Source organism: Bubalus kerabau, chromosome 23 (assembly GCF_029407905.1).
Source record: "Bubalus kerabau isolate K-KA32 ecotype Philippines breed swamp buffalo chromosome 23, PCC_UOA_SB_1v2, whole genome shotgun sequence".
Lineage (NCBI taxonomy): Eukaryota > Metazoa > Chordata > Mammalia > Artiodactyla > Bovidae > Bubalus > Bubalus kerabau.
Window position 1 is genome coordinate 31,737,550 of NC_073646.1, and position 18,919 is coordinate 31,756,468.

An 18,919-nucleotide genomic window follows, 5' to 3' on the forward strand; every position below is an offset into this window, starting at 1 on the left:
TTGCTCAAACTCATGTCCATCGAGTCAGTGATGCCATCCAACCATCTCATCCTTTATCATCCCCTTCTCCTCATGCCTTCAATCTTTCCCAGCATCAGGGTCTTTTCCAATGAGTCCACTCTTCCCATCAGGTAGCCAAAGTATTGAAGCTTCAGCATCTGTCCTTGCAGTGAATATTCAGGGTTGATTTCCTATAGGTAAATCTCTTTGTTGTCCAAGGGACTCTCAAGAGTGTTTTTCCAACATCACAATTCAGAAGCATCAATTCTTCAGTGCTCAGCCTTCTTTACAGTCCAACTCTCACATCTGTACATGCCTACTGGAAAAACTACAGGTTTGACTATAGGGATTTGTAAACCTAGTCTCTGCCAGAGAGCAACTCCTTAAGATCCATCGAGCCTGACCCCATCCCTTGGGGAGACAGAGGGGAGATGATCCTCAGGCACATGACAGTTTGAGAACCACTAAGTTCTACACAAGAAGGCAGGGACACCTGGGCTCTGGGCAATACTCCTCCCCACCTACCACTCAAAACCATCCCTAGGTCCCAGAACATCTCCCCTACAAGATTACTTTTTAGGGGGTGGAGGTGAGAGAGCAGTATCCTACAACTTCAAACTTAGCCATTCCCTCCTTCAAAGTAGAAAATAAAGACTTCCCTGGTGGCACAGCAATAAGAATCCACCTGCCAATGCAGGGAACATGGAGTTCAACCCCTGGCCTGGGAAGATCCCACAGGCCACAGAGCTACTGAGTCCGCACTCCAGAGCCCAGGAGCTGCAACTACGGAACCCTGCGCTGCACCTACCGAAGCCTGCACACCTAGAGCCTGTGCCCTACAACATGAGAAGCCGTCGCAACGAGAGGCCCACACACCGCAACAAAAGAACAGAGGCCCCTGCTCACTGCAACTTGAGAAGGCCCTTGCAAAGCAACAAAGACCCAGTACAGCCAAAAATGAAAATAAAGTTAAAAGAAAAAAAAAACACAAAGTGCAAAGAGGGAGTAAATGAACTCGTATCTGTTGTACTGATTCTGTTGCATCTTCTCAATAAAAACCTTCCACATTCAGAAGTACCCTAGTTACTTCAAATTTTTAGAGCAATTTGGACTGAAGTTAGGCTGAGGGAAGTTTTATTGCTAATGTAAAGAGTCTTTTATGGGCAAATGAGAGCATAAAAGAGATCATACAGACCGTCAAAGAGAGGAAAATAATCAAATATATTTAATATTAATAACTGATATTCCTAATTATACAGTAAGGCCAACCACCCCCCCCCCCCCAACACACACACACAAAGCACTTAGGCAATAACTCATTGCCTTGCTCAGGTTACCAGTCTATAACTAAAAATAATAGAACTGCATTTCTTTCCAACTACCCCACAAATCTGTCTGCACCATCCCCACAATTGTTCAATTTAGTGAGGTCTGGCCATAAATGTTTTTTCTTCTCCCAGATCACGCCACAAAAATGTTTGATTCTGGGACAGACTGCAGAACTGTGCAGTCTCTTCCCTATTTTCAACTTCTGGTCCACTCCGTCTATCTTCAGTTAGGTTACATCTTTTCACTTCACTGTCTGTTGATTGTGGAAGGAGACAAGACATGAATAGGGACAGAAAACCAAAGGTGTCACACCCTGGAATCTGGAAAATATCCACCACGGCTGTTCTCAGCCCAACCACAGCAGCCTTGAATGTTAACGTCTGAAAGGGCCCTCTTAAAGTAGTATATGAACTTTTACAGCTCCATTTACAAATGTATTGTTTAATCGAGATAACTTTGTGCATGAACCCAAGTTCCACACGGCAATTAGGTGGAAAGGAGAATAGGCAGGCTTGCTTCAAGAGCTATCTGGGTCCTGTTGATAACGAGCCACGTGAAAGTACAGAACAGAACAGCACTAGCCACTCTGCCTCCAATAACCAGCAATGAGACCTTCATAGCAATCTCCCGTCTCATCAAGGATGGTGATGGAGAGCACCAATTCACCAAAACTGTGTCTCCAAATTAACTGCCCATCTCGCCTTCTCAAGCCAAGCAGAATCTAACCATAGAAAGAATCTTTAGTGTCCAAATGTAAGTATCAATTTCTGTCGTCACTACTTTAATTCATTTCCTTGTTTCACTGTACCTTGGACCATTAAAATCGCCCCCTAATTGTTCTGATTCTGCAAATGATTTATTGTGAACAAAGGTGCAAGAATAACTTTCTGATGGACATCTATTACCAAGATCAAAACCAGAAGGCTTTCTCACTATCTGCACACATGCTCAGACGCTCAGTCGTGTCCAACTCTTTGTGACCCCATGGACTATAGCCCTCCATACTCCTCTGTCTATGGAATTTTGGGGGCAAGAATACTGGAGTGGGTAGCCATTTCCATCTCCAGGGGATCTTCCCGATCCAGGAATCAAACCCGAGTATCCTGTGTTGCATGGAAAATTCTTTATCACTGTGCCACCTGGGAAGCCTAACCCGCAATAAAGGCCCTTCATGATCTAGCCAAAGCTCCCTTTCCAAATTTTTTTTTCTCTGTATAAATTCTACAGTCACAAAACTGGAAGCCAATATACCGAATTTATCTGCTGATATATGTTATATGTAATGATTAATAGTAGCAAACATAATAATAACAGCACAGCAAACATACAACTTCCCTAGGTCCAGGTACTTTCTAAGCAATTTACATACATTAATCCCTAATCATCACAAATCTGTAAGACTATTACTATGTCCATTTTAAAGATGAAAGAGGGACTTCCCTGGTGGTCCAGTGGCTAAGGCTCTGTGCTCCCAATGCAGAGGCCTGTGTTCAATCCCTGGTCAGGGAATTAGATCCCACATGTCGCAACTAAGACCTGGCACAGCCAAATAAATAAATCAATAAAAGCAAATTTAATAAATAAAACTGAAAGAAAATGGAATTAAACAAGTAGAAAAGTCACCATTTCAAATCAAGCAGATTGGTTACAGAGTCGCTGTATTCTGAATGACTATATTGTACAACCTTCTCTAAATGGACAGGTGATAGTTGGGAGGAACAAGTGTGTCAACAGATGAAAGGAAAGGTGGATACATGGATAGCATTATTTTATGAACTATTTTAGATTTTTGTTTTGTGAATGCTTAGCCTCCACACTATTAATGGAAGAAAACAAGTTCTCTCCTGAACGCTCCTGGTTTTTCTACATGTAACAAGAAACAAAACCTTGAACCGTGGACCTCCCCCTGGGCTTCACAGATGGACTTGCCCAAAGCACAGAAAGAGCCCGAGATAATTGAGTGGCTTTACCTGTAACATTACTATCGAAATAGTGACATAAAAAGTACAAGCACCGAACAGACAAATGCAAAGTGCCTAATAAAGAGGAGAGGCTTCAAGGGAGAAAGAATAAATGAAGTATATGAACCGTGCATATTTATAGCACCTGCAAATTAACTTCCCGGAAACAGCAATAAGCAGATAAAGTACCAGGCCTCCATGGAATCAGGCACAAAATGGATGCAGCTGCAAGAACACGGAAACATACATACTTTTCCTCGCAAACATCTGCCCCCAGTATGCCCTGCAATTCTCCCACATCATCCTCACAGGGGCCCAGTAAAAAAGAGGAAAACTACTGCCATGTTCCTGCCTAACCTCAATACCTTCCTACCACACTGATCCCAAGTTACCTTCAATTTGCTTTTATAAAAGAAAAATGGCAAAGAACAGATGCCAAGAGAAAACGCTAAAGGTGGCACAAGCTTGAGAAGGATGGTCTAAGGCAAAGAGCCTTGCAGAAGTAACTAACTGAGCATGCGTCCTGTTCCCTGCTCTGACCTGCCAGTACCTTGGGCAGCAACAAGCTTTCAAGGCTCATCTCCATGTTAACGTTAGGTGAGAGTGGGGTCCAAACAGCGCAAAAACACTCCATCTCCCAATTCCTTAGCACAACACTTTAATCCCATCCCACCTAATTAGCATAATAATTTTCCCTCCTCACTCACTCTGGGAGTCCTGCACTCCAGTCACACCCCACTGAGCAGCATTCTCCAACTTGAGCTTTCACTCGGCTGCCTCTGGCTAGGCCTTTCTTCATCCTCAGAATACCTTTCCATCTCTGCCTATCCTTCATCCCAATCACAGCGTATCTGTCTTTCTGTATCAGTGGCTCTCAGTCTTGTGGCTGCCCAGGCAAATCACGTAGGGAGCCTTAAAAAAAAAAAAAAAAAAACTGATGCCTGTGATCAAACTCCAGAAATTCTGATTTGACTGCTATGGGGTATGGCTTCAATATTAAGATTAAAAAAAAAAAAAAAAAATTCCCCCAGGTGATTCTAAAATGCAGGCAAGGTTGAGAAACACTACCCTGGGCCATTTCCCTCAAAGAAGCCTCTGCCTAGCTGGAATGAACTGTCTCCACCCTAACGTTCCCAGAGTGCTTTGTGGTGACTCTCCTCTTCAGAAGCCCCATCTTATGGTAGGTCACAGCTTATTTTGCCACAGTTCTATGTCAGGACTGATGAGAGCATTAGAGCACAGTCCCTTGGATGAAGGCTGGAAACTGTTTAATTTATGTATGCCATTCCCCCTTGGAACAACACTTCAGCATCAGCAACTACTCAATAAACGTTTGCTCAATTTAATTGAAATGCTGTTTTTATATAGGGCTCACCCGATGGTTCAGTGAGTAAAGACTCTGCCTGCAATGCAAGAGACACAGGAGACTCAGGTTTGACCCCTGGGTTGGGAAGATCCTCTGGAGAGGAAATGGCAACCCACTCCAGTATTCTTGCCTGGAAAATCCTATGGACAGAGCAGCCTGGCAGGTTACAAGTCCACGGGTCACAAAGAGTCGGACACTACTGAGCGAGTTTTTAAATACTCCATCAAAAATACAAATAGTGCTAGAATGTTCAGTGAGTTTCCAGCGGAAACAGAAACGACCATAGGTCCTAGATAGTGACAAGTTTACTGCTGGAGATAGGCCCTCTTCCCTGGCAGGCCTTCTTCCTCTCTATTTGAAGTCTTTGGCGGTGGGTAAAGTTACAGAGAAGCTCAGCCCTTCCAGAGCAAATGGAACCAATCAAAGCAGGCCCTTCCACTGAACACAAGGAGCTTAAGCTGGAGACTAAGCAATAGGCCCACACACCACAGCAAATTTCAACTTAGCACATCCTTTGCAACAGCCCTGCTCCTGGGGGAGAGAGCCCTAAGGCAATGATTCTCAAGATTTATTGTAAATAAGAATCCCCAGGGTGGCTGTTCAAAATCCACATTCCTAGACCTCAAACCCTCTCCCCACAAACCAACTGACCCAGAATATCTCTGGGTAGGGCATGTTGATGAAGCCTGGGAGGTACAGCAAGCTCCCCAAGTGATTTCAATGCTGGTGACGGGCAGACCACACTTGTACACTTGTCATCAACAAACACCGGCCCAAAGCAGTTTAGATCCTCCAGGTACTTGGCCTTGTCAAATCAAAGAGAATCTGAAAGGAAAGGTTTGGGGAAGCAGAGATAATCTGCAGTGCCTGCATCAACAGAAATTATGTGGCAGTGGGAGGTATAATAGGGACAGGATGCCCTTATAGCAGTGTCTGCTGTAAAGTTTAAAGATGGTAACAAAGAGTGCATGGCTCATAGTAGATAATCAGCAGATGACTGACAATAATAATTATCCCTTTCACAACTTCCTTCTATGAGCATTTTATATCTGCCGTTTCCTAGAAATCAAGGAGACAGAGATATTAGTCTTAAATCGCCTTCCCCTCTAACTTCATATTAAGGAACAGCCCTGAGCCTAACTAACTCCCCATTCTTCACCACCCAGGAACGCCTGCCAGCCACCACCACTTACACCTTTCCCACCTCCCATCCCACCAGGGCTCAGTCAGACTAGTGCGCCTGCTGGTGTAGGCAAGTTCCCCAGCAGTGAGCAGACCAGGAACAGCCGGAGCCACACCTACCTACCTGTGAGGAACAAGCTGGAGGCTGTCTTTCATCCTTAACAGAAACTCAGTCTCAGGAGAAGCATTTATACCCCTGCAACTGCACCGCGTGCTGGAAGCCTGCAGAATTTCCCAGGCCAGCCTATGTCAGTTCTAAAGAGAATGCCTGTAGTCACATCTGAGAATCTGGGAATTAAACCATGAAAAGACCCAAACATACCTTTACCTTGGCAACTGTTCTACAACCTCCCTTCTTGACTCTGGTCAATGAAGCAAACCAGCTCCTTCAAATTTAATGCCATTCTCGTCACCTTCCCATTAACAGAAACCAATTTCCACATTTTGGCCATAAATTAGAAGCCTTCCATTTTGCAGACGTATGAAACGACGTGACCGCACTCCACAAAGAGAGGCCAAATCTCAAACACCTAACTAAACACAGGGAGATGATTTGTGATACTTAAATATAATTACTGTGCTAGACTCAGGTTTTTAATCTCGTGTTTTTCAATTTCATTATGAAATTACAGCCCCAAACCTCTGGACACAATAGCAGCATTGTCGCTATAATCATTACCCGTGTTATCCCAGGAACACACAGCCCTACTGCAGGTCACTCGCCAAGCGCGGCCAATGCAGGACCGCACAGAGGCATCTTGCTCCAGCTGATCCCATTCAATCCAGGGAGCACAGAAAGACTGAGGAGTCTGAGCATATGACAAAATGTCAGCAATTTAGGGCCATTATTTTTAAAAAGCACGCTCAGGGCTGAGTTATATAAATTGAAAGATGGCATCAGAAACTATGAGGTCATCTGCCCACAGTATGGTAACCAGCCTCAAGCACATCTCTGCTTAACAGCATGGAAAAAACTGGGTTGGGTTGAGATTAGTGGAGCCGAGGAGTCAACTGGAGAGTAAGAACACAGGAATTAAGGCCAGAGAGGGCATACACTGCATTTCAGGTCCATGAGGACAGAACTAGGGGGTGTCTCAGGGGACAAGCATTTTCACGAGACTCAGTAGCAGCACAGTGTAAGGAATTTAGGTTGGAAAGAAGAACTTTCCAGGCAAAGGAAAGGTAATTTAGGAATGTTAAAGCATCTTCATTAACAGTCTTTATGGAATAAAGCATCACGTGAATCTTACAGTTTTAAAATATTCTTAGTGGGACAAGTTGTTACTGTGCTCTAATAAACACCTAAATAGTAGTGGGAATGTGCTAAGCACCATCCTAAGTGCTTTATAAACTATTTCATTTAACCTTCAAAATAATCCTAAGAGGCAGGTATTACAGTTTTTCAGGTGAGAAAACAGGAGCAGAGGTTCCTGCTTGCCCAAGGCCAAAGGACCAAACGGCTCTAACCAGAACACTATTCCTGTGTGACTTCTACTATGTGCTTCACTATGCTTCAGTTCCAGATAATTCTCATTCACATTCTCTTTCCTCATTCTCACTCCTCTCTCTCTCACACACACACGCAGACAAACCCCAATAAACAGGCACGCTGTCCATTATCCCAAATTGGCATAGTTTGGATTGTGGTAAAATGCAGATTACATAAAAAAATAATTATTTCTCTGAGGTTTTAACCCCTTGAGATAGGTTCAGTTCCTCCAAGTTCAAAGTTAAAAGAATTTATTTTTTTAAAGCAAATATCCACTGTCCTATGATAGACACCTTTGTAAGCGTCAAAGAGTTCAGAAATTAAACGTTAACAATGCCAAGTATTTTTAACTTCCAGAGGAACTAGGGAATGCATGTCTCTCCTTGTCTCAGAGAGACAGTGGCACTCCTCCAACACAACAATCTATTTAGAATCAGAAATAATTGTGAGCTCCAAGAGTAATCTTAACACACATTTACACACATGACCTACTGCTGTGTGCAAGTTTACCCCTTACTTCATCTAAGGTCCTGTGTTCTTCAAGAACCACGATGAGGTAAGGCTGATTTGACATCACTTCTTGATGAACACTGTGGTTCTGGTTATAAAGAAGAAAGGTGTAGTGGCCCTTGGTCCCAGCAAGTTTCAATGTTCTAAAGAGAATGTTAATAGAAACTACACAGATATCCTTAAATCAGCAACATGGAATAATAGCATTTTAGGACTTAACTACTTGAGAAATTCATGTGAAGGAATTAACATTAAGTAAAGATCACAACGCACTGGTTCTCAAACTAGGTTCCTCTTTGGAATCAGTTTTACAAAATACTGATGCCTGGGACCCACTATCAGAGGTTCTGATTTAATTGGTCTGGGATGCGGCCTGGGCACATGTACTGTTTAAAGTGCCTCAAGGAATCCTAATGTGCATCAAAATTTGAAAACCACTGCTTTAATGGAAGCTACCCACCTTGCCTATTTTTTTCAGGCAAAAAAAAAAAAAAAAAAAAGCACCACAGGAAACTTAGAAATGTTGCTGCACTTAGCAAACGTGCCCTTAAACCCACACCCTTGATGAAAGTGAAAGAGGAGAGTGAAAAAGTTGGCTTAAAGCTCAACATTCAGAAAACTAAGATCATAGCATCTGGTCCCATCACTTCATGGGAAATAGATGGGGAAACAGTGGAAATAGTGTCAGACCTTATTTATTTGGGCTCCAGAATCACTGCAGATGGTGATTGCAGCCATGAAATCAAAAGACGCTTACTCCTTGGAAGGAAAGTTATGACCAACCTAGACAGCATATTCAAAAGCAGAGACATTACTTTGCCAACAAAGGTCCATCTAGTCAAGGCTATAGTTTTTCCAGTAGTCATGTATGGATGTGAAAGTTGGATTGTGAAGAAAGCTGAGTGCTGAAGAATTGATGTTTTTGAACTGTGCTGTTGGAGAAGACTCTTGAGAGTCCCTTGGACTGCAAGGAGATCCAACCAGTCCATTCTGAAGGAGATCAGTCCTGGGTGTTCTTTGGAAGGACTGATGCTAAAGCTGAAACTCCAATACTTTGGCCACCTCATGCGAAGAGTTGACTCATTGGAAAATGAGTCAAAATGATGCTGGGAGGGATTGGGGGCATGAAGAGAAGGGGATGACAGAGGATGAGATGGCTGGACGGCATCGCCGACTCGATGGACAAGAGTTTGGGTGAACTCAAGGAGTTGGTGATGGACAGGGAGGCCTGGCGTGCTGCTATTCATGGGGTCGCAAACATTCAGACACGACTGAGCAATTGAACTGAACTGAACTGAACTGATGTTTGTGGAGCAGACACCAAAAAAAATCACCCATAAGAAGAATTCTGCATCTTCAAAGAGTTCAGCATCTACTTGGAGACCTTTGTTGCTGCACCATACATTCATTTGTTTAATGCCCTTTGTCTAAAGAGTTGCATAAACTTGTTTTATAATTTGGTTTCAGGAAGAGTTTTCATACCCTTAGAAACCTGATATGATTCTTGTTTTTGGAGTATAAAAATCAAGTGCCTATCTTGTTTCTTTTATGAACCTGAGTGCTAGAAGTATTAGAGCTCAGTTGAACCGATAACTAGAGTATTAACTCCCCACCCTTATTCGATTCTCCTTCTGTCTATGCAACTTTGGACTATTCCTTCCTCTTTCTTCTTTTTTTTAAGGAGTAAGATATAGAATACCTTCTGTGAAACTTGATTCAAAGGTCACTGTGAAAATAGACAAAAGCAGAAGTTATGAATAATGGTCAAGTCCATGAAGTCTGACTTTCAGGAATCTCTTGGGTATCTCCCCGCGTCGTTCCTTGGACTTTTCACACTACCTGGATATTTCTATTCTTGAAGAGGAACACACACACAAAGAAGTATTCTATATTCAACAATATCAGAGGAACCCCAGTGTAAGGAATTTAGAATACAGTAACTGCTTCTTAGTTTGTCTTCCTCTATTTTGGATTTAATGCATGAAGTTGCTTCAGACTGTTCCAACCTCACAGACTCCAAGTCTAGTCTCCAATGTGGCAGGGCTGCTCTTCCCCTAAAGCCTGTGTTTTTGCTTCCCCCAACTTGCTACTCTTGGCAAAGTAACTTCCACCTTCTTCCTTTGCACCCTCTTCCATATGGCTGGAATTAATGAGCCTGCAAGCTGGGGGCAATGTCTCTCCACAGCTGTCTTTTCAAGCAATTATTTAGAGACAGAGAAGGAAGTCATTAACAATCCTGGGAGTCAGCCAGAGACAGCTCTGCCACACAAAACACTCAGCTAGAGCCCTGGGCCAAAAGGTCACTTTTTATTGGGGGCTGGGGTGGGGTGGGGTAACAGAACAGTACGGAGAGAAAGATAAGGGAGTAGGTAGCAGGTTTTCACTGTATTTTTCTGGCATCTGCAACAAGGTCAATTTCTTCTGTGCAAAAAAGAAAAGGTCTAGCTGAAGCAATCAGGAATTCATTCAAAAGTGACTAGAGGCAAGAGGGAAGAACTGCCAGGGAAAATAGTGCCTCTCTGAAAAACCTGTCCTTTAAGGCCAAAATAGCTGCTTAAACATTGTGAAAGTTCCACCCCTTTCCCAGGAGGCCGGGAAAGTGGGTTGGACTGACGCCAGATGTTATAAGAGTAGTCACGAGAACAAATGTTAGTTAAGTCTATTCAAAAGTGCGCCTGATTAGTGAAAACCAAAACATTTCACACAAGGTGGCAGAGTCCTCCTGCTGTGTCTACCCACTCACCACGTCGACACCGGTCTCACCAACACAAAGTTTTCTTGAATGCTGGAGAGACTACTGATTCCAGTTAGTTTCTCTTCTTAGCTAAAATGAGGCTGTCCTTCTCTGTGAGAGGAAAAGAGCTTCTAGATTTTTCTTGTCTGTTAATAAAGACAAATAACTAGATTCATCTTTCTTTTCTCTTCTACAGAAATAGACTGTCTAGAGATATTTTGAGAAACCAGTCAAACTCAGAACCGGTAATTTTAAAACAATGTTCAGGGGCAAGTCAGTGTCTCTGTGAACTCTGAAATCTTAGAAAATCATCAGAGGTGGAAAGTCCTGTGACAAAACTGTCATGTCCTAGATCAAATGTAGAAAGAGTTGAATTCAAGTTTTACTATGATTAATTTGCTTAACTTTATAGAGTCTCAGTTTCCTCATCTGTAAATGATACCAAACTTTATCTGACAGGCTTATGTTTTTCAAACTGTTTAAAGCACAACATAATAAAAATACATTATTGTCAGGATCTGATATACAGGCAAGCATACAATGCATGCATACACACACACACACACACACACACATCTGTACACACATACATTTGAAACAAAGGTTTTTTGAAACAGTACACACTCTTAGTGTGATACATTATACTCTGATATCATCTGACTCCACTTTTTAGAAAAATGCTGACTGTCATCCACTAATGGGTTAAGAAAGGATGTTTTAAAAACTACTGTGATGGGGTGTCTTGTGGAATAGATGTAATCAGGTATGATCCAACAGCAAAGAGCATAGCACACAGTAGGGCTATGACAAGCAAGGGTTTTCTTTCCATACAATACAGTCCTTTCAGGGGAGCTAGCAGAAAATGTAAGTCCTGTTATTCAAGATAGTCCAGAGAATACACACCACCATTCCATCCCTCTGACCGTGAAAAGCCACTGCCCTGGGTTGTGCTATCAGCCAGCCACAGAGTTACGTCTACAGCTGTTGGCACTCTGTTCTGCAGAAGGGATTCTTTGTTTATGGACTGTTTATCATTCACTTCAGCTTCGTGGATGGGACTTTAATACTTCAGATTCCCAAAAGTTACTTATGACCATTTAAAACAAAACAACAAACCCTGATGAACATCCATTTGGAGTGAAAAGGAGGCTCTCAAGCACACAGAAAAAATTTATGCAAAGTAATACTCTTAAAATCCAAGACTGTCGTAACACAAGCTCCACTAAAAGCAGCTAATGATGAACTCTAATCCAGCTAATGAAGGCTGAACATCCAGAGATCAACAGGGAAGCCATGTCTTTAGAAAAACCCTCAAAACTTTTAAGGAAAAAAAATAAATCACTTAAAATTGAAGTGTTTAAAATACTTAAGGTAATAAAAACTCTATTGTCTCTGATGCTCATTTATTTATTTATTTCACGGTCATTTTTAAAGAGGCCTCCCCTGACCACACTTATTAAAACAGCTCCCTATCCCATTTTCTTCTATTTTTTCTTCTTTCATACTATTTCCTATACCATCATCATCATAAATGTGTTCTCACCACTATCCCTCACTACAATTTAACTATCATGGGGACAAAGACGTTTCCTATTTGCTTATTTGCTACTGTATCCTTAGTACGTAGTGCCTAGCACATAGTAGGAACACAAGAAATATTTGTGAAATTAATGAATTAGTGAATTAAATGAACAGAATGTTGACGTCTGCACTGGAATTAAACCCAAGAAGCCACATGTCTCTTCACTCTGCCTCCTCCATGGTTACAAGAGAATCACAGAAAGACAAGCCCCCAGTCTCTGAAGGCGTCAGCTGTACATCGTGCACTGCCTCCCGGTATCTGTTCCTTTCTTCCTCTACATTTACAAATAACAACTCTCCAGTTCCCTTTAGCATTGTTCTAGGTCAACCAGCTGTTCATGTCCTCTTAGCAGAACTAGACTGTGTGAAATCAGAACCCATCTCCTTGATGGCACTCCTTCAGAGCCTGCCAAGGGACAGAAGGCCCTCAGACCCCAAAAACAACAGCAAACCCAAAAGTGGGAAAAGGCAAAGGGGCAAAGCAAACCAAAAGCCTCTGGGCTGACGTGCTACAGCGTAGGTGAAGACAGCTTCATCCATCCCCTCTCCTCCCCTTCAAAGAGATAGCTGGAACTTGAGGAGGAGGGGCTGGGTTCTCCTCCAGCTGAGTACTCCACACTGTGAGAGAAAAGATCATTCCAGGATTTGAGATTTTTCCAGCTGGCAGTTAAGTACTGATTTCCCATTGGAACTCCATCCAACTGACTCTCTCCAAAATCAATGTTAAAGGTCCACATAATCTTTTCTGTAATCGCTTCATCAAGCAGGCAGGGAGATTTTGCTGGCATCTAGATTCTCCTTGTTTCCAATCTTGCGTGATTGGCACTTGAAGTCATTTTGGGTAGCTCAATGCCTATTCACACTGCTCAACCTCTTCAACTGTCTGGGGGTGGTAGTTAAAGGTGCGTGGGGGGCTGTCACAGCAGCACAATAAAAGCAAATCACCTGGTAAAACAGGAGATGAATGCATAAATCCAGGAAGAGAATCTGAAGTAGAAACGCATTACCAACTAAAGAAATCATTTCAAATGACTTATACTACAAATTGGCTTTAAGAGACATCTCAGTCTGCACATGTATTCCCTGCTGAACGGTGATACCTATTCAAATGATCAAAAACAGTCCGTTCTTAAATTCAGGATAAATCTCAGACCTCAGAAACAGGCAAAGAAAAAAAAAAGTTCAAAACCAGAAAGGCAGCAAATGTTACTCTCAGGACCAATCTCTCTGATATGCCTCAAGCTTGCTAACAGCATTTTATGCCACAGGCATGCTACTTTCCTTTGCCCTCATTTTATTTCACAGGAAGTCCTTCCCTAATAGCCATGGGATATCCAGAAAGAGAAAAGAAGGGGAGGGCAAAGCATTCTGTTAGCTCTCCTGCTTGGAAAAGACTCAAGAGCCTGGAAGGATGCCGCAAAAATCTGTGTGAGCACAACAAACAGCAGCAGCCAAGAAAACTGAATCCCAAAGAGAAATCTGCCAGCTGGGAGCCACTCGGCAATCGGAGGGGAAGCATCTACTTAAATGGCCCCTGTCCAGCTCAGCACAAGCCCCGTCCCGTGGTTTACAAGGACCAGTGTGGTAACCCCTCCTAAAATCACCATGGGTCTAGCCCTCCTGAACTGACATCTTACCAGTTCCAGTTTAAAACCACCCCTCCCTCTAACATGAATGCTCTAATCTGCAAAGAATGGCATGTATCTCAAAGAGATCCTCAATGAGGCGAAGGAGAGAAGCCACCAGAGCAGCAGTATTTCAAGCCATGGCAGGTTCGGAGATGTCAGTGAGACAAGTGAAGCAAAAAAAAAGATAACCCTTGAGAGGATCAAAGGGCTTACTCGGCATACAGGGCATGGCTGGGCAGGCCAAGGAACCACCACCACATGTGGACCATGCACTTGGGTATGGGTAAGAGGTAAGAGACCCAGGGCGGAGGAGATAACTTAAAGCCACTGCTAATACACAACAAACCATACAACCAGAGTCTTATTACTAAGATTATTACTTATTACTAAGTACCTAAAGCCCCTTTAAATAAATCTTAGTGACTCAAAAAAGCCTTCCAGAAAAGGGAATACTCTTGCAAGGCACAGCAGTGACACTTAAAATATAGCTGCTGCTGCTGCTGCTAAGTCGCTTCAGTCGTGTCCGACTCTGTGCAACCCCATAGACGGCAGCCACCAGGCTCCCCCGTCCCTGGGGTTCTCCAGGCAAGAACACTGGAGTGGGTTGCCATTTCCTTCTCCAGTGCATGGAAGTGAAAACTGAAAGTGAAGTCGCTCAGTCGTGTCCGACTCTTAGCGACCCCATGGACTGCAGCCTACCAGGCTCCTCCGTCCATGGGATCTTCCAGGCAAGGGTACTGGAGTGGGGTGCCATTGCCTTCTCCAAAATATAGCTAACCTAAATCAACTTCCCAATAACAAGGCAACATAACACACCGTTTCCCGTTTCTTCCCAATAGAGGATGCTCTCCAAAAGCTACTTATACTTGGCTGTAACATAAGGTGTGATTTCTTTTTTTTCCTTAACAGCAGATTTCCTTCTCAGCTTTTCCTAAAATCAAGAAGAAAACTATCTTTCAGTCCCTGAGTGCATACCAAATAGGTAGCCTGGGAATATAACCTGGAGACCCACTGGGGAAAGGTCTCTGGGATGGAAAACATTTACAAGACAAGTAATTGAGAACTGATTATGCTACAAATAAATTCCCTAAGGCCTGAAATCCATCTTCTTCTGGAGGAACCTGAAAAACCATGAGCACTGGAAGAGATCCTGGTCCTTCAGTATAATGCAAGGTTCTAAATCCTGGCCCCCTTCTCAGATATATTAACCTGACCCACAGATATAGCATCCATTCTGAAAGTTTAGAAACACTGAGCTGAATCTCCCCGCCTCCGCTAACAGATGGGGAATTAATGAGTCTTTCTGATATAAAGCCCACATTTAGGGTCCAACACAGAAAAAAGGCCTTCACGCCTGCGTACAGTAACTTGAGAACGACCGACCCAAAGGCACTTGCTTCAGCAGCCACATGGCTGGCCTGAGTGAGGCAGCCAATTCTCAGCCCACAGGCAGCTCCCTCTCCAGAGCTTAGTGTGTGGCCTTTGAAACAAGTGGGAAAGGAAGGAGAGAAAAACAAACAAACACAATCCAGCCACTGCAGTCTACACTGAGGTTAGATACCAAGTCACACGGTGAAGTGCCTCCAAGAGACTGGAAACATGCTTAATAGAGACGTCTGTCAGTTTTGTGCAGAATAATTAGCTAGTAAAACTTTAAACAAACAATTATTCTAGGCCTCTGACAACAGGCCACTGAGGGTGGGACAGAAGAAAGTTCTCCTGAGGAGAGCTGGTCCCCAGGGCTGATGCCAAGGCCCACTGCCTCCAGGTGCTGTGCTGGGGCCTCCAGCCCCCTCGCAGAAGCTCACCCACCCCGCGGGGGTTGCAGCTTCCTGCTTCTGCTAGCCCCAGCACCCACAAGGGGCCCCTCTCTCTCCAAGGAGGGACTACCATTCCTAAAAGCTGGTGGTGGTTGGCAGACGTATTATCAACAGAAGGAATTTTAATACTGTTTTTCATTTTAAGTAATGGAAATAACAAAACCATGTTTTCAACTAACTCTCAAAGTAATTCTGAGGAAATACCATAACAAAGGATAACCTTCATCTAGGCTGTGAAGACAAAGTCTTTAAAGAAAGAGAAGTGTACTTTAGTTAGAGGACTAATATGATAGAGACAAAAAGACCTAAACTGGAGAGATCTTGAGTTCCGGATTCCAGCCCCAGATTCACAACTGTGAAATTCAGCTGGTTATGAAACCCTGTTAGATCTCAATTTCTCCACTGGTAAGATGAGGAACAAGAGCAGGGGAGTCAATCAAGCCCTTCTGCCTCTAGAAATATAATTCCAATTATTTAATTTATAGCTTTGTGGATAGCTCTTCAAATTGTGTCTGAAATCAGAATGAGTCAACCTGATTTAAAATCCTATCAACCCCAATTAAAAATAAGGGAGAGACTGACTATCCACAGTTATTTCAGTTTGGTGTGTGGCTTGTTTTCAGGAAAGGCAATGAGGCACTAGTGGAAATCCTGACAGCCATTAATGATCCCATTTAACTCCAGCATTGACACTCATCAGTGACCATTTGCCCCCCGATTCCATTCTGTGCTTTTACCACTGCACCCTGATCTGATGCAAACCTTCCTCTCAGGTCCCTGGGTGTAGCTATATCCACTTAGAGCTCTATAAATAACAACAGTCCCAGCACACACTGAGCAGCCACCTGTGAAATTAGCATCAAATGGTCCGATCAGGTTCCTTTACCAGCCCTCCTCCTCTTTGCCCTGGGCCAAAAACACAGACGCTGCAGTAAGACCAGAGTTACATCATGCTTCCCAGGACCTGTGGATGGATAAGCGCCCTCTCACCAACATAGGACACTGTTTCACTGTACATCACTCCACTGGGCCTGAGTAGATGTCAAGATTATAAGACATACCAAATCTCCAGTATTAGTTTAATAACTTCTGACCATATGAAATTTACTGAAACAGAGGCTCTAGTAGTTTCAAGAAATTTAACCACAGGCTTATTCTTAGAGTCCAAGTTATTTTATAATCAATTAAACTGAATAAAGTTAAAAATAAAATTTAACAATAAGACCTAAAACTTGATGTAGCTAAATACCAATTGGAACTGAAACAGCAAGATTTCTTCAGGTATTAAGTAGCTATGACTAGGACTTATTAAGACAATGTATTTCCAGATTTACTTGCTGCATTTGCAACTCCTTTATTTTAACAGATTTTTTTGCCCAAGGTGACAGCCTTTTCTGGTCAAGCTTTTTAAGAACAAGCTCTCCTTGTCCTTGCTAATACATAGGTATTTGATTTAAAGTATTTATGATTCATTCAACAAACATGAATTTAATGAGCAGACACTATGTGCCAGGCACACTGCTAGGTTCTGGAGGTCTCAAAATGAACGAACAATGTTCCTAAAATTTTACTACATTAAAAAAAAATTTTTTTACTACATAAAATTCCTAAAATTTTACATACATTGAATATTGACAACTGTGTGCAGTACTTTATTTACATATGAATAAACAGAGGCTTCTAGAGATGAAACTCATAACTGGCATTTTTCACTTTCTAAAGCTTCACTATCACCATTCCACAGCCCCTGTCCACACCTCAGTCTAAATACACAGACATGCAAGCTTGTTTGGATAAAAACAGATTTAGGTCTAAATCAGGATGCCTTGCTACTGATGGTGACATCAAGCCCCTCAATCCTACTTGCTGACCCCTTGCTGGATGGAAATCCATGCTATTCCTAAGAACTCACAAGCTCATCAGTCTGTCTCAAGAAAGTGATAGAAAACAGGCTGGCCTTGTTCACAGCATTACCTTTGTAAGTACAGAAATCGTCCCTTTGTTTTCACTTACCACTTTTTAAGGTTAGGAATTATTATTTTAAACAATTCCAATCATCTGTCCACACTCCTACACCATGGTTACATCGTCTGTCTTTGCATTCTAAAGTTATAAACTCCCAATGTGTGTTAGACCAGTGAGTCCCAAACTTGACTGCACTTTACAACTACCTGGGGGATAAAAAAAAAAAAAAAAAAGCCGGGGTCCCACTCCACAGACATTCTGATGTGACTAGTCTAGATTGACATGGATGTCTTAAACTTCCCAGGTGATTCTACTATACAGCCAAGGTTGAGGACCAATCCTTCACACCAGCCTTCTCCAAATGTGTTCTCTGGACCAACAGCATCAATACCATCTAGGAAGTGACCAAAACTGCAAGTTCTCAGGACCCCCCAGGAAAAATGAGTCAGAAAATCTGGGGGTGGGGCCTGGCAATCTGTATTTTAACAGGCCCTCCAGGTGATTCCAAGGCACACTAACATTTGAGAACTACCATATTAGACAATCTAAGGATCCTAAAGAATTCCTTTAAATTGTTAATCAATTTTTAATGTATATAAATATTACTTTTCCCACTAGATGATAAGATCCTCAATGGCAAAAATTACTATTTTCTATTCGTTTCTATGTGTCTCTGTAGCAAGTACTATGCCAGGCAGCTCAATGATAAAGAATCCGCCTGCCAATGCAGGAGACACAAGAGATGCAGGTTCAATCCCTGGGTGGGGAAGATTCCCTGAAGGAGGAACTGGCAACCCACTCCAGTATTCTTGCCTGGAGAATCCCATGGACAGATGAGCCTGGGGGGCTACAGCCTGTGGGGTTGCAAAGACTCAGATAGCACTGAGAATGCATGCCTTACATAGCAGGTGCTTCATTAATATTTACTGGCTAAAACTAGAATATTGTAAATCAACTACCCTTCAATTTAAAAAGCTAACACATCATAAATCAACTATACTTACAATCATATTTTCTTACTTTTTTATTTGAATATCATCCACTGAGCCTCCATATGGTACACAACCCACACCTGCTATGGAGACAGCAGAGAGTCTATACCAACATGAATGATCTGTCCCCAGAAACCTGATCAAATGCAAACGCCCTCACATCCCACATGGGTCAGCTTTCCCCCAAACCATCCAAAATCCTCTTTTATGGAGTGTTACAAGAAGGGGTTAGAAGCAATGAACCTGAAGAAGAAAGTTTTCTCCAAAGTATTCTTTTTAAAAGGAAGAAACAAAAATTATTTGAAAGCAATTTTATGTTCAACAAAATTCAACACTTATTGATCACCTACTAAACTCAAAAT

General features: G+C 42.6%; 1 protein-coding gene across 2 annotated transcripts in view; it reads right to left on the bottom strand.

The window, feature by feature from the left end:
- AUTS2 (activator of transcription and developmental regulator AUTS2) overlaps positions 1 to 18,919 on the bottom strand; it is a 1,208,818-nt gene that overhangs the window by 1,016,856 nt on the left and 173,043 nt on the right. The window lies entirely within an intron of this gene.